Here is a 16,704-nt window from a genome sequence, read left to right as displayed (position 1 = left end):
AAAGAGGTGAAATATAAGACACACCATAAAAATAAAACAAAGGTAACAACAGCCTATGAGAATCCAACTTAAACAATGGCAACAACCTACAAGAATTAGACTATTACTGCCCACTTCTTTCCCTGATATCCACTTTATCCTTCCTTCCCCAGTTTCGGGTTATCCAAAACAGGCTGCTTAAACCTCATTTGCTTTTTATCAAGTAAAGCAGTGATTTGAGTTCCTGTTAGTGTTTCTTTCTCAAGTAGAGCATTAGCTAGTGTATGGAATTCTTTGTTGTTGGTAGTTAGAATTGTCTTCGCATTATTGTAAGCCCTGTCCAAGAATCCCTTCACCTCTTCTTCAATAAGAAGTCTAGTTCAGTGCTCATACTCTTCCCATTATCATCGTAATTGTGATCTACAAGCCCAACTGCTTTGCTCATTCCATATTTTGTGAAGATGCACCAGAAGTAACTTCACTTTCTCCAAATATAAGTTCCTCCACTACTCGCCCACCCATACAAACATCTAACCTAGCAAGCATTTGCTTGCAAGAAACGCTAGTCTCATCCTTGTCAGGCAACTGCGCTACCATCCCAAGAGACATTCCTCGTGGAACAATCGTTGCTTTGTGAACTGGATGAGCTCCATCTGTATGGATGGCTACTAAATCATGTCCGCCTTCATGGAAAGCTGTTGGTTTTCGCGATTCGTCAGAAATCACAGCTGATTTGCGTTCACTTCCCATCGTAATCTTATCCTTTGCATACTCTAAGTCAGTCATGCTCACTAATTTAGCATCCTCCTTTGCTGCTTTGAGAGCTGCAACGTTCACCATATTTGCAAGATCGGCGCCTGAGAATCCTGGTGTTCCTCTTGCAATAATACTTAGATCAACATCTTTTCTTTGGGTACCTGTCAAATGGCATTGTTGGTGTATTAATGTTTCATGCATTTAAACATTAAACGGCTAAACAATAGGTACACGAAATAGGTTCGTCACGTGTCGGACATAAAGGGAAGAAACAGGGATAAAAAATCTCACTAAAAGATCTCAGTCAGAGACTTGTCAATTCAAATGTCAAAATTATCTCGTCATCGATCTCCCTTGCGAAGTACAAAGAGAGTGCATGCGGAAGCGAGGAGACTCGCACCAAGTTGAAGTATCCAACAAGATATCAAGGACGAAGTCCTAAGGGACGAAGTAAGATTACTTGGCTGGAAAGACAATCCACGAGATAGATAAATTATGGAGCAAGAAAGAGACAGGTGTCCCGACAAAACCATGTGAGGATAACGAAAGAAGGGGAAAAACTTTATAGAAAATGGTCTGGGCGAAGTACAAGGCACCTCTGCTAGAACGTAGCGAAGTAAAGTGAGATGTGCACCATTAAGGTTGGTTGGCCTATAAATAGAGATCCTTGGGAAAGATATGAGGGATCGGATTTTCGGAGAGTGGAAGAGCTTAGCCTAGAGAGGTATTAGGGTTACCTTGTATTCAAGAACTTGTACCTTTGTTATTTTGAATGATTCTTCAATAAAGATTTCTGTGTTTACATTACTTAGTATGACTTAGATCTTGGTTACTATCGCTTTGGGTGTGCTATTGGATTTCCAGTAGTTACATTTTGGCGTCCAGAAACAGGGAACTTAGATTGGGGATTCATCCTCATCTAAGGAGTGGAGAGAAGATAAAGTTTTAGGAGTAATAGATCTTAGCGAGACATCTTAGCTAAAGTTGTAGGAGTAAGAGATTTTAGCGAGACATCCCTTTTAAGATTAGGTTTTAGAGAAAGACCAATATTGGAATCAGGATAAGTTGATGACTAGAACACCAGATCGGGTGGCACACACGGTAGCAACGAGGAGAAGCAAGCGACTGGAGGCCAAAAGAGGAGGAAGAATGGAAAAGGGAAGAACATCAGCTGCAAGAAAAAGGTAGCGCGTGAACCAGCGGCAGACTGAGGAGGCCAACGAAGATCATTTTCAAGAGGGTTGTGTACACACTTCTGACACGGACACCATCGTATAAGAAGAAACGACTCGTGAGGAATTGGAGGAGAATATCGGTGAAGAAGACATGAAGTTAGATCAGCTGAGGGAAACGCTCCGTCTTGAAAGGGAACGAGACAGGGATCTAGCGGAGCAGCATGCCCGATTGACGAGGCAAAATGCCAGGTTAATGTTGCAGAATCGCCAACTGAATGAAGAAACGGCAGCTGACGCCACGGATTCAGAGGTGAACAGGATATCATCAGGAGAAGTAGAGTTACGATGAAGGAGATACACCCGCGAGGACGACGGAGGAGAGATAACAAGAAAGAGACGAAGAGAAAACAGTAAAGAGAGAAGACTAAGAAGAGCATTGGAAATATCAAGCTGGGAAGATCAAAGGAGAAGATACGAAGAAGAGCAGAGGCACCAGGAAAATGAGAGGAGAAGAGAAGATGAAAGATAGGGTGAATTCAACCGGAAGGAAGAGGAAGAAATGAGACACGGTGAAGGAAGGCCCAGTGTGATGAGAGGAGACCGTTGGGAGAGAAACGGATGGAACCTGAACCAGGAAGTCTTGGACGAGCTACGAGATATGATAACACTGATAAATAATTCGCGAAGAGGCAGTAGAGTGCAGCTGGCGGAGGCAATAGAAGAGGATGATAATGTACGCGGACATCCCAGAGAACTGCGTGCTACCAACGCTACCAAGCATACTTAGTGGATCTGAAAGTGTTGTGCAGCACTTGAAATAATACACCCTTTCGTTGATGCAATGGGGGCGAAATGATGCGGTACTTTATCGATACTTCCCCATGAGATTGGCCGGGGAAGTGTTGGCCTGGTTTGATGGGCTACCAGAAAGATCGATTTCGTCGTTCAAAGACTTACAGAGGATATTTCTGAGCACTTATATAACTAACAACATGTTAAGGCCAAGAATTGAGACTCTATTCAATTTGAGAAGGAAACCCACAAAAATCCTTCGAGGATCGGTGACGAGGTGGAGAACGGTATGCACCGAGCTTGCAGGGAGAGTTGACGAGAAAAATTTCATCTTAGCTTTCGTGAACGCTTTAATCCCAACTGATCAGCTGTACACTCAAATATTGATTATTCGAAACTCTCCGACGATGAAATAATTGAGAGAGTACCAAGAGGAGTACATAGCCTTGGAAGAAAAGCAGAGGCAAGTTAGCGAAGTGACACCGATTCCAGTGAAAGAAGGAAATTCAAGGCTATTACCAAGGACAGTGCATGTCGTGGATAATAATTCGAAACATGAAAAGGGAGAGCCTTCAACTCCAGTCCCATCGAAGCTTGTAGATGTATCAAGTGAAGATCAAGAATGGATCGATCAACAAAGGTATGAGGAGTCAGGACGAAGGAATTACGAGCCACGAAGTTACAATACAGGGTATCAACAAAGGAATAATAATCAAGGACCTAGATTTGGAGAGCGGAGACCAAATGCACCAGATTTCGAGGATTTGAAGCTCCCTAGGTTTAACACGAATGTGGAAAAGGTATGGGAAGCAATAGTATTAACAGAGGAGATCCCACCACCATACAATTTTGGAAGAGAGCCACCCCAGGGAACATGAGTCATGAGTTCTGCATATATCATCGTTTTCATGGGCACCACACAAAGGACTGTCGAAACATTCGAAGAATTATACTTCGTTTGATAGAGCAGGGAAAACTCGCACATTTTCTGGAAGGCTATGTGCCACCACCACCACCACCTCGTGAAAATCAGCAGATATACCGAATTGAAATATATTGGGGAGCACAAAAGCCAAATTTTAATACGATAATACATGCAGCGAAGAGCATCCAAAATTTCCATGACAACATACTTAAAAGAGTACATAAGAGAGACTTCGAGGGAAACGAAATATTCAGCGTTACAACAAGAGAACCATTAGAGGAATGGCAGAAAAGAGAAATAACGTTCTCAGCAAAGGATGTACCTGAAGTAGGAAATTCTCACACAAACCCCTTGGTTGTAACCCTGAATTTTGGGAAATACTCAAAATGGAGGAAGAAAATCAAGTCGAAAAGAAGAAAATATGGGAAACTGACAGAATCTTGATAGATACGGGGAGCTCGGTCAATATACTCTTTTATCATACCTTTAGAACCATGGGATATAAGGACTCGGATCTCGTGCCATCAACGTACAACATATATGGGTTTAATAGAGTTGCATCTAAGCCGAAAGGAGAACTAGTTGTAAAAAATTTCGCTGGCGAGCTGGAAACGAAAGTCACAGTCTGCGTGATAGACATAGACTCACCTTAAAATGCTCTCATAGGGAGACCATGGATACACGAGATAAAAGGGATTGCATCTACATATCATCAGGAAATACGATTTCCCATGCCAAGTGTTATTGGTGAGATAAGAGGAGATCTCCTGGACGCGCAAGATTGCATCAAGAAGGATGTCCATAATTATGACTGGAAACAAAGAAAGAAAATCTATTAAAGGAAGAAGGCGTGCGAATAAAGAAGAGCAGAGCAACTGATGGTATTAACAATCGGGACATGTGAAGAGTTGGACGCAACACAGAGGGACTTAGATGATGAGGTAAAAATGACGAGTGATGGTGACAAGGAAGACGAGATGACTCCAGAAAAGGGAGGTCAAGATGAGGTAAAACAAAGTGGAAAGGCAAAGAAAGGAAAATCGGCTGAAGGAAGCGAGTCATCTAGAAGTGAGAAAGAAACCCCTACAGTTAAAGAAAAACGAACCCCGCAAGGAGGAGAAAAGATAAACACTTTTAAGCGTAAAAGGGCGATTAAACAAGAGGCTGATGAAAGCGTTGAATTGCATGATTCTCTAGGTAAAGGGAAAAAGGCTTACGAAGAAGAAGAAATGGAACGATTGAAGGAGGAACTCTACAAAGAAAGACGAAAGAAGGAATACTTAGTGAAGGAACGCATAAGGTTGGAAAGACAAAATAAGAAGCTTATAATTAAGAACAATCATTTAAAAAGGAAGCAAGAGGGGAGTAGTGCACAAATAGGAGAATGTGCTCCGAAAAGGATAGCTTAAGGATGTCGCGACTACCGGCGAGATAACAAGGGGCAAGGGGAACAAAACGAACGAGAAGATTTAACGAGAGCCATGGAGAATAGCAGGAGGGAATCCAGATAAAGAGAGTATCTAATGCAACAATCGATGATGGCCGACAGGAGAGGAAACAATACCCAAATAATAGAAAAGGAAACCGGGCTGCAACCCAAACTAATGAGCAAATGTGCAAAAAGGGAACCATTCAAACCAGAAATAACATCACTGTTATCGTTAAGGCAAAGAGAAAATGAAAATATGTGAAGTCTAGTGGCAAGATGGGACGGGATCTGCAGAGAACTAAAAGGAAGGATTTCATAGGAAGATTTAGTGCGCTCATTCATCTATGCGTTGTTAACTCGGCAGCCATTATTCACAACGTTGTATAAGATCAGAAACGAAGTAAAGATGAAAGAATTAAAAATATATCTGTCTGAACACATCCGCATAGAAGAAGAACACTGATAACCGAGGAAGAGTGATATAAACCAGATGAATGTACTTGATTCAATCTATCAAATTTCAAAAGGATAACAATGAAATTTTATGAATTTTGATAAATCGTATCATGAATATGAATTTTACAAGATCAAGGTAAGACATCACATTAGGAGGAAAATAAGATTCTTGAAATAAGCAGTTTCTAGGGAAACTTAAAACCTTCGCCTAAGAAGGCTGAGAATCCATAGCATGCACCCTAGTTCGCACGAAAGTGAAAGAGGAAAGACCTAACGCATGTCGTGAAAAACTCTCAGAGAGATAATCTAGGGTCAATGATAAGACTTATCCGCTGAGGGTCCCTTTTTATGATGGCCTTCAGTAAGGGGTGCAGATATATGACCAAGGTGCCGACGTATTCGGTTGAGCTGCGGGTGCCTGGGAAGTCTTGAGCGTCACCGGCCATGTCTGTATGGCAAGTCTTGGCTACGATGCACTCGATCCTAAAGAAAACTCACTTAGGGTGTGACTTCGTAATCCCAAGCCATATCGTTGAAGGTGATAAGATGTCACGAAAAAAACTGAATGTCGTAATAACTGGATGGGAGGATACCAACATGCATGTTATGGTTAACCTCCTTGAAGGGGAAATCAGGGGAATATAAAGGGATGGCACCCTCCAAATTAGGGAGCTGTGTGACCAAAAAAGACGGCAATGTCATGGGACTAACGTTCATGGGAACGGCTAGACCTGTCGCATTGTCGCGAGACGGGGTCAAAACAAATGTTAAGGCGAGGTCGATGGATTATTAGTTGAAATATTAATAAGCGCCCGAGACTTCGTCGAATTGAAATCCTTCAAAAAGGATGAGGCAAAATAAGACATTAACTAGGCGCACTAAGACCTTGTATAAATAACACATAACAGTCATAAAGTGAATAAGAACTAAATATAGAGAGATGATTCATGGATCCCAAAAGAAGAGAAGGTAAATGAAAAATCTGGCGAGATTCAAAGCATGTGAGGTCACAATGAAGTAATAGAGGAAAGGCTATAGTCCAACTTGTGTGACCTCGTCTTGATCAGCTAATGCTCAACAAGAACAAGAGCGAAGGCAAAGACAAGAGGCAAAGGCAAGAGAAAACGAAATAAGAAAGATGATGATGAAGAAAACATGAGAAATGGAGGAAAAATACAAGATAAGATGTGGAGAGATACTTCGTGAAGGATTTAACAAGGTCGAGGCACCGCTGGGAAGGTATCGATTAACTATTCACCCTACCTCGGAAACACACAAAAGAATAAGAGGCAAGTATATACTTTGAATTTCATTATTCTTTTGAGTATTCCCTCGGTAAGTATATACTTGGAAAAATAGAAATCATGATATTGACATAAAATTCAATCAAAGTGATATCCAAAAAAGTTAAGATATTTTGCCCCCCAAGCTTGGGAGCGCCCGGAAAGATAAATTGTTTCCAAAGTAGTAAAGCATAAAACCAAAATATGAAAGAAGAAAACTAAGATTGTTGCTGATGAAGGACGTCGTCAGTAACTGTTGTCTCAGGGATTTCATCACCCGTTCCAAAAATACCAGCACCAGTACTAGCAGAGGCACCCTTGGACTCTTCCTCCTCAACCTTAGTGTCACAGATCTTGCGATCCTCGCCATCTTCAGTGAGCCTATCTTCTTCACCCGAGATGACCCTATCATTCTTTGGTTGCTCGTCATCAGAGAACACCTCTAGAGGAAAAGTAGGATGAGGAAGACCCTGCGCGTCGCAAAAGTTGCCGAAAAGAGAGACCAGATAGTTCTGAGTATTCTTGCGAGCACACTTCGCTACCTTCGCAGAAGTCTCAATCATCTCGTCCATATCAACGTTCAAATCATCGACCTTAATTTTTAAGGCGAGAAACCTCCGTGCGAAATTCATCCCTTTCATGAGAAAGGTGAAGGACTTGGTTCTTATGGCGCTCCTCGAATTCTGCAAAAAGAGAAAACAAACAAAGCTTCATCAAAAACTGGAAGTTTGACATCATCAATAATATTTGCACTGCACCTAAATCTGCCTTCCATCTGCAAAATAGTGGTATTTATGGTTCCTTTGAAGTCGGTATACAAATGATCCATCCCGGAGATCGCTAGATCCGACTCTTGGAGTTGGACACACAGCTCATGATATGCCTTGTCCCAACCTTTACAATGGACAGATTTCAAAGTATCTTTATCAGATCGAATGATAAGAGCACCCTTGTTTTGGCGAGAATCTGCGGACTTGGCTTGAGAGGAAGACTTGGTGGACTTCGAGCGAGAGGAGTTATCTAGCTGAGACTGAAGGAGTTACACTATCTTTTTTAGACAGTCACTCTCTTCGTTTAGATTAGCTACCTTATTACGAGACTTGTGAAGATCAATCACAACCTTATTTTTGTTAGTGATCACGCGCTCGTTATATTATTCCAATCTCTTGTAGGAAGTTAATGACGAGGAATGAAGATTCCGCGAAGTAAGGAGGGAATTGTTGACTTGTTGAAGTTCCATCTTGAGGCGCTCATTTCCATCATGAAGATGGTGATTCAGCTCCTTATTACGAGAACAGTCAATGGACAAACGATCTACTTGAGAAAAAAGAGTTTCGACCTTCTCATTTAAAATTGTGTTCTCAGACACATAGCAATCATTCTGGGTCACGAGGTTCATGTTCTCGGCACGAAGATATTCTAACGATGCGGATGCTTCAGAGGCACTCGTTTGGCGTTGCATGCATCGAGCTTGGAGAAATACGAAATAAAAAAATAACAGAATTAAAGACAAAGGCAAAAAAAGAATCTGCCAGGGGAGGGAACTTACTTAGAAGTTTTTATATATTTTGACTTTTCCCACTGGAATGCTCCTTCTCCTCTTTGATCTCCTTTTCCAAAGTTTTGATTTGAGCTTCATCCTTCTCTTGCGGACCAGTCTAATCTCCACGATACTGTCCATATGACGATTAACCTCCTGTAAATCAAAGAACCAAAAGTTAAAAGTAAGCCTCGGAGCGAGAGGGAGGTTGAACTGAGGAGATACAAAGGATTCACCTGGCACATTAAGGCGGAATGTTGCTGGAGAGACAAGTTCATAGAGGCGTTCAGCATCACAGAAGAGTCTTGGGAAAGAAAATCGCCAGAGCTAAAGGTCACCAAGGATTCTAAGGCACGGGACCTCAGAGATGGATCTACGCGAGCTTTGTCATAAACCACCCGAAGGAGCTTCATGTCAGGATCATAAATGAGGTTAGACATCGCCGAAGAAGCCGCTTGTTTCTTCTTCTCGCTGGCAAAAGGAACCTCAGTGGGATTCTTGGGGCGCTCAACCTTGGGAAAAACAGGAGGATCGACTACTTTGGGAGATGTGGTCGTGCGAGGCTGAGAAGGTTGAGGATTGGGAGGAATAGAGAGGCTTGTAAGTATGGAATATTTTGGAACCGCGGTCAAAGAAGCTAGATCCAGGACCTTCCGTTGCCTCTTATACTCGCCTGAAGGAGGGGCACTAGTCTGCGAAATAACAAGATTAGCAGGAAGATGGCTAAGAGTTTGAGAGAGGTAGTAATGATGACGAAGTAAAATACCTGAGAAGAAGGAGGAGGCGGAGTAGGGTGGTCACGCCTTTTTCGCCCCTTTGTCGACCCCGAGGTGGGATGCTTAACAAGAGGAATATCGTCCTACAAGGAGAAAAGGATTAGAGTTTAAGGATATCACGAGAAGAAAATTATAGGCGTGATGGATACCTGTTTGGGAGTTGAGGACTCGGTAGTTACAACCATTTCCTTGCCCGTCCTGAGAAAGCCTGCGGCAGGCATTACTAACTGAAAGAAAGGAGAAACGTGAGAACTACTCGAATCCCGAAACAGGGTGGATCGTAAGGAAGGGAGTCATACCTTGGTGGCACAGACCACTGAAGTCTCCCGGGATCACAACCAGCGAGATAGCAATGTTTAGGAAGAGGGCCTTGGCGAGGAACCCCTTTCTCGTCAAAACTAGGGTTGTCAATGGGTACCCATTACCCGGATCCGGAACCGGACCCGGTATATTAGGGTCCGGTTCCGGGTCCTAAAGTTGGACCCATTAGCTACTTAGGACACGGCGGGTAATTACCCGATTGGACCCGAATTTAAACGGGTCCAAACGGGTAATACCCATTGGGTACCCGCGGGTATCGGGTACCCGTTTATTCATTCTTTTATTCATGTTTTTACCAAAATTATAAGTATTTTTTCTAGTTTTAGCTTTGATATTTTATTCATTTAAGTTTTTTGTCTTACATTTAATCTTTATTTAGTACATTCATAAGAAATAATAATAATTTTTTATAAAAATTACTTAAATCCAAGCTAAAAAGAGAAATAAATTAAGTTTTTGAGATTTTTTAAATAATTTTCTTTAGACCCAATGGGTACCCGGGTATTTAAACGGGTCTGGTTCTGGGTCCACAAATTTAGGAACCGGACCCGGAACCGTTAGGAACCGGACCCGACCTTTATAAGTAGGGTCCGGGTCTAGTGATACCCGGAAGGACCCGGACCCGTTGACACCCCTAGTCAAAACCCCAAACAAAAGGGCCACCCACCACCAGAGGAAACATCCCCCAATCATCATCACAAGAAAGGCGAAGTTGGGAATCCATATCTAACAAGAGAGCTTTGATCGGAGCCACGACAGTCTTTCGAACAAGCTCAATGCCCCACTCCTGGTGCTCTCTCATGCTTGTGAACTTCGCCGAATAGTTGGCCACGAAGGAATCCATGTTGAAGTCGCGAGAATCAAATTCATCAGCCGCTAATGGAACCTGCGAAATACCATTATCAGAACAAATTTAAAACTCGTTGGAGATGCGGATTGCGTCACCGGAAAGCTGAAAAACCCCGCATTGCAGCTTTCCTAGAATCTCAAGGAAGATGGGGTTGGAAGGATCGTAAAGTGGGAAAGATAATCCAGCCCTCAACTGACTAAAAATGATGATCATCTTGTCGGCCGTCCAAGTATCCGACTGAATCCACCTATAGTTAAGTTCCATGTCCCGAGTAGCAGTAACAGGTGGGCTCACAGTAGAATCAACAACAGGAGTTAGGGTTAAGCCCATCTTTTGAAAATTTTATTGGAAATCATTAAGGGATTTGAGTAAAGTAGTTGCGGAAACCTTCTTGGGAGCTATGATAACGAAAGAAGAATAGAGGGTTGAGAAGGGGAATAACAATAGCAGAAGAAGGAGAAATAACAAAAACCAGATAAACACAAAAAAGGAGAAGAGAAGAAGAAACCCCAGACCTAAGTCAAAGTTATAAATAACACAAAAAAGATGAATGGCTTAAAGGGTTGACGGCACGTTCGAGGTATACCAATCGGCAATAAACGGTTACCCATAGAATGTGGTCACGTGGAGGCAGGGAAGTGGAGAACGTGGCGTCTAGGGAATCTGAAGCGATTCTTATTCCATTCTCGTATGTATCGAATAAATAAGAAAAGGCAAAGTGTAGGTACAAGAAATAGGTTCACCACGTGTCGGACATAAAGGGAAGAAACAGGGATAGAAAATCTCACTAAAAGATCCCAGTCAGAGACTTGTCAATTCAAATGTCAAAATTATCTCGTCGTCGATCTCCCTTGTGAAGTACAAAGAGAGTGCGTGCGGAAGCGAGGAGACTCGTACCAAGTTGAAGTATCCAACAAGATATTAAGGACGAAGTCGTAAGGGACGAAGTAAGATTACTTGGATGGAAAGACAACCACGATATAGATAAATTATGGAGCAACAAGAGACAGGCGTCCCGACAAAACCATGTGAGGATAGCGAAAGAAGGGGGAAAACTTTATGGAAAATGGTCTGGGCGAAGTATAAGGCATATATGCGAGAACGTAGCGAAGTAAAGTGAGTTGTACACCATTAGGTTGGTTGGCCTATAAATAGAGGTCCTTGGGAAAGATATGAGGGATAAAATTTTCGGAGAGTGGGAGAGCTTAGCCTAGAGAGAGATTAGGGTTACCTTGTATTCAAGAACTTGTATCTTTGTTATTTTGAATGATTCTTCAATAAAGATATATGTGTTTATATTACTTAGTATGACTTAGATCTTGGTTACTAGCACATTAGGTGTGCTACTGGATTTCCAGTAGTTACATAAAAAATCTGAAAGATTAACCGAGAGGTTCTATTAGTTCCCAAAGCGTTATAAAATTTTCAAAGATGAGATGATTTACCTTTGACATGTGAGACTCCAATATATGTTTCCGTCCTTCAACATCCGGATTGGGAAAGACAACATTCCGATCAAAACGTCCAGGTCTTGCTAGTGCTTTATACAAAGACTCGGGGAAGTTGGTTGCAGCGGTAACAATAATTCCATTATTTTGTTCAAAGCCATCAATCTCGAAAAGAAACGGATTCAAGGTCGCGTTGGCATATTTAAAATCATCAGGGTTACGCTGCCATCCAAATGATCTATCTCATCAATGAAAATTATACATGGAGATCACTTTTTTGCCGCATCAAATAGATCCCTCACTCTCCTTACTCCCACACCATCCCACTTTTCCTCAAATTCACTCCCACTAATGTAGAAGAACGGTACACCAGATTCGCCCGTAACTGGTCTTGCTAACTGTAAGGAAACGGTGGGTTTCCTAAATTGGGTCAACTTCCATATATAATATGGGTTGCCTAATGGACCATGGTTTCCTAGTATGAGTTGGTTTCCTAAACCAAGGAGGCTAATACTTGGGAACCAAGTTTGTGACTCCTATATAAGGAGGTCTAAGCTAAGTGTTTTAGTCATGCAATCCTCAATGTAAATCTCGTAGAGATGTGAGGGATTCATCCCACCTATTGAGGTGGTTATGTGAGATACCTAATGGTGGAAGGAGTACATCATTATGGTGTTTATGGGATACTTATCGATGTTGGAAGATATGTCGTTATGGAGTATTCATATGGAGATGTTGGTAAAACATCTTGTTAAGGAGAAGATCATCTTGGTGGTGCTGGATTAGATTATTGGTGTTGAGCTGAAGGCGTCCATCATAATCTATATTAGGGTGTGCATAGAAGATCGTCTCGTTGTGGTAGATAATGTGGTAAACATTATCTCGTATGCGTGAAGATGCTACTTTGGATCTTATAGGGTGCTTGTGAGAGTTCTGATGTTCGGTCACTTGTGGTGAGTCGATGGATTGATTTCGTCAATCAGTTATATAATTGTCAGTGGTGATTCTATAATGAATAAAGAGGTCGTATCCGTTTGGTGGATGTAGACAATATCACACACATTGTGTATATTTTTGAACCACGTTAAATCCGTGAGTACTTTACTTCTTGTTGCTTTGTTTATGGCTTGCATCTATGTGGTTCTATTTCTCTTCTTCTTATCCTAGATCATAGTAAGGTTTATGGAGCAATCCGAGAGATCAAGTGTTTCTTGTTAGCTAATATGTTTCAGCAAGATTAGCACATTGATGGCTCTGAACCCCAACAATTGGTACCAAAGCATTAGGTTAGATACCAATTTCCCCAACAATTGGTATCAGAGCTATAGGTTGGGTAGAAGATTTGAATAGAAAGTTTTGGATTTTCTGGTTGGAAGAAAATTTTGAAGACGAAGGATTTTGTTTCATCAAGTATGTGAGGATTTGATGTTATCAAGTATGTGTAGGATTTGATTTCATCAGATTTGGATACAAAGCAAAGTAAGCGTACTTCTAAAGGAATGAGATTATATCAGGTGATCCACATTCGATATGGTCAAGATGTATGGTCTTGATGTTTATGGTGCTCTACATTGGAGATTTGACATTGATACTTATTGGAGCCTAAACCCTATGCATGGCTTCAAGTAAGTTTATTTATTCTCTATACTTCATACTATTCTTGAAACTGTTTGAAAGACCTGCGTAGATTGGTTTTCAATTAATCGGTGTTTACTTGGAAAGACACAAGAAGGCAAGAATATTGTAGTTGAGATACAAATATTGATTTGTATGTTTGTGTAAGTAAAGACGGAATATAAGCATGTCAAAGTATCATTATTGTTCCAAACCAAGGAAACAATAATTTGGTTATCAATCGTCATCAATTGGATTATGTTGCTGCTTGTATTTAACCTGAAGTTGAAGAATGTGAAAATGGATTCATACTTGTTCTTCCTTAGTTGTTTGTTGCAATAAGGATTTGGGGAAATCTCGTAGTAGGTTTCGTTTTGGAAATATTGTCCGTTGGACAGGGTTTGATATGTTCCATAAGTGAAGAGTTTGATTTTCAGTTTTAGTATTTGAAGCATGTGGCTACAAATAAGTTGCAGGACATGGATCATTGGATGAGATGTGATATTGTTTGTGGTGTATCTATGGATTCTTATTATTGTATAAGAATTTGTCGACACAGTTTGTTAGGGTTCGTTTATATGTGTTGAAGTTTGACATTATGTCGGGTTGAACAATGTTTTCTGGAGTTTGTCTCGTACTGTTTCCGATGGAGAAGCTAGATAGTTTGTGATCTTTTCATTCTTATTGATGACGTTCAATCGAAGAGTTTTTTTTGTTATACACCATTCGAAGTCGATCGGAGCTAGTTGAAGTTCAAGACCGTTGTGAGAAACAGGTTGGTCTATTTTTTTTGCGGATACGTTCTTATTTTGGTAAAGACCCATTGTGAGGAATTAAAAAGTTATCGCTTGGACACTTCAAGAATTTAAAGAATAAAGATACAATACTACAATGTGTATGGTGGTGTGGATATGGGAGCTAGCGCATACTACTTGGAGAAAACACGGTGCATGAATTCGTGTGGGCTACAATTTCGGCGTGTTTTTCCATCAACCTTTTATTATGCATTGGCTATTTGAGTTCCCGATGATCAGTGTGAGACTTTCTGTTGGAGAGAGCAACATTATATCAATGATAATATTTGGGGGTTTGCTCATCTGCTATAGTTATTGAAATTTATTTCAATAGTGACAAAGCCTGTAGAGATGAAGGTAGAAATTTCTATTGAGAAATTTTGTTCAGCAACGATATAGTTTCCGTCAAGTTATAAAAACAACATCGTCTTGAATTTCTTGGAGCTTGAAGAAGTTACCGAAGGTTTCAGATTATGGCTGGGTGTGATTGGGTCTTTGTGTGAGGACGGATTATCAGATTTCGAACGTTGGTATACGTTTTTGGAGAAAGATTGGTAAAGGGATATGCATAAGACAGAATGTGTGACTTTATGCATTCTTACGAGGGTAGCAGTGAATTCTTCGACGATGGTCACAGTTCTATCCGAGTCTGATTGTGTTGTGGTTTGACTGTCATGAAGTCTAAACTACATGCTTGCTTAAGAAATTGATAAAAGACTATCTTGACAATTATGCCTGTAAAAGGACATTGTTGGAAAAGCCCGTTGAAGTTGCTGAGGTGATGTAGAAAATGATGGTGTGTCAGTTGTTGAAGTCTTTGTGAAGATGGACACGTGTTTGATATGTATGCAATGGTTGGAGATATTATGAGCTTTTTTAAAAGGAGTAAAACTGAATTGGGGATATATGATCGTAGAATCATGATCCAATCGGAGACTATGAGCTCGAGATTGGCACGCAGTGGCAATGATCCATGGATTGGTTGTATTTGGTGCCAGTTAGAGTCATGCTCAATATGCTTTGGTACATACAAGATAGTTAATTTCTTGGAAGCTAACATGGAGGTTGGTTTATTATAAACTAACCTGAAGTATCTCGTTAACTCGCTTTCGTGGACATGCTCGTGGAAAGGAGCAAGTATGTGATCAGTTTTTTAAATAAGCAATTGACTCGGCTGGAGTTTAGAGACAAAGTTGAAGACTATGGTTCTGCTAAGGTAATGCTTAGGCAGCCGCATGGAGGCTACTGTGGTAGTTTCATTTTTTATCGAGTATTTATGTATGTCAGCCCTAAAGGATGTGGTACGCAACTTGGAGTTAGTGGCTCAGAATAGTGGAACATTAACCTAGGTGGATCAAGGCAGGCCGAGATGGAGCTGCGCTCATGGTGGAGCAAGTTTCAAGAGGTAACGAAGGCTCAAAGGAGCATAATGACTGTAACTAAGTTCGATTGGTAGCATATGGACAACGATCGTGTATGGTCTGATTGATTTGGAGAGCAATACACCTAGAATGGTGCAAATCAGTGTGGAGTTGTGAACATAAAGGAGTAAGGTGTTTCTCAAGATATTGCAGAACAGATAATCATATGATGATAGTTGTTGAGATGGTCAGATTTTTCACCGTGGTGGAGATTAGTACAGTCACCGGTAGGTTGGATTGTTAAGTCTGAGTTGGTGATGTTCAAGTTTGGTTTTCTCTCTTCTGGTGGAGGTTCTATGGAACAATTTGGATGAACTACATTTCGTTTTGATTCCTATTGAGGATATGTGGGCAACCAGTGATGGTGCAATCGATGTTCAGAAGATAAAGGGATAACAGTTGATCGTCTCATGCATGAATGCATGATCCGAGGTGGAGAATTGTAAGGAAACTGTGGGTTTCATAAATTGGGTCAACTTCCATATATAATATGGGTTGCCTAATTGACCATGGTTTCCTATTATGAGTTGGTTTCCTAAACCAATGAGGCTAATATACTTGGGAACCAAGTTTGTGACTCCTATATAAGGAGGTCTAGGTTAAGTGTTTTAGTCATGCAATCCTCAATGTAAATCTCGTAGAGATGTGAGGGATTCATCCCACCTATTGAGATGGTTATGTGAGAGACCTAATGGTGGAAGGAGTACATCATTATGGTGTTTATGGGATACTTATCGATGTTGGAAGATATGTCGTTATGGAGTATTCATATGGAGATGTTGGTAAGACATCTTGTTAAGGAGAAGATCATCTTGGTGGTGATGGATTAGATTATTGGTGTTGAGATGAAGGCGTCCATGATAATCTATATCAGGGTGTGCAGAGAAGATCGTCTCATTGTGGTAGATAATGTGGTAAACATTATCTCGTATGGGTGAAGATGCTACTTTGGATCTTATAGGGTGTTTGTGAGAGTTATTATGTTCGATCACGTTATGGTGAGTCGATGGATTGATTTAGTCAATCAGTTGTGTAATTCTCAGTGGTGATTCTATAATGAGTAAAGAGGTCGTAGCCGTTTGGTGGATGTAGACAATATTACACACATTGTGTATATAGTTGAACCACGTTAAATCCGTGAGTAC

This window comes from Papaver somniferum, chromosome 2 (genome assembly GCF_003573695.1).
Source record: "Papaver somniferum cultivar HN1 chromosome 2, ASM357369v1, whole genome shotgun sequence".
Taxonomy (NCBI): domain Eukaryota; kingdom Viridiplantae; phylum Streptophyta; class Magnoliopsida; order Ranunculales; family Papaveraceae; genus Papaver; species Papaver somniferum.
Note: the sequence above shows the minus strand (reverse complement) of the source record.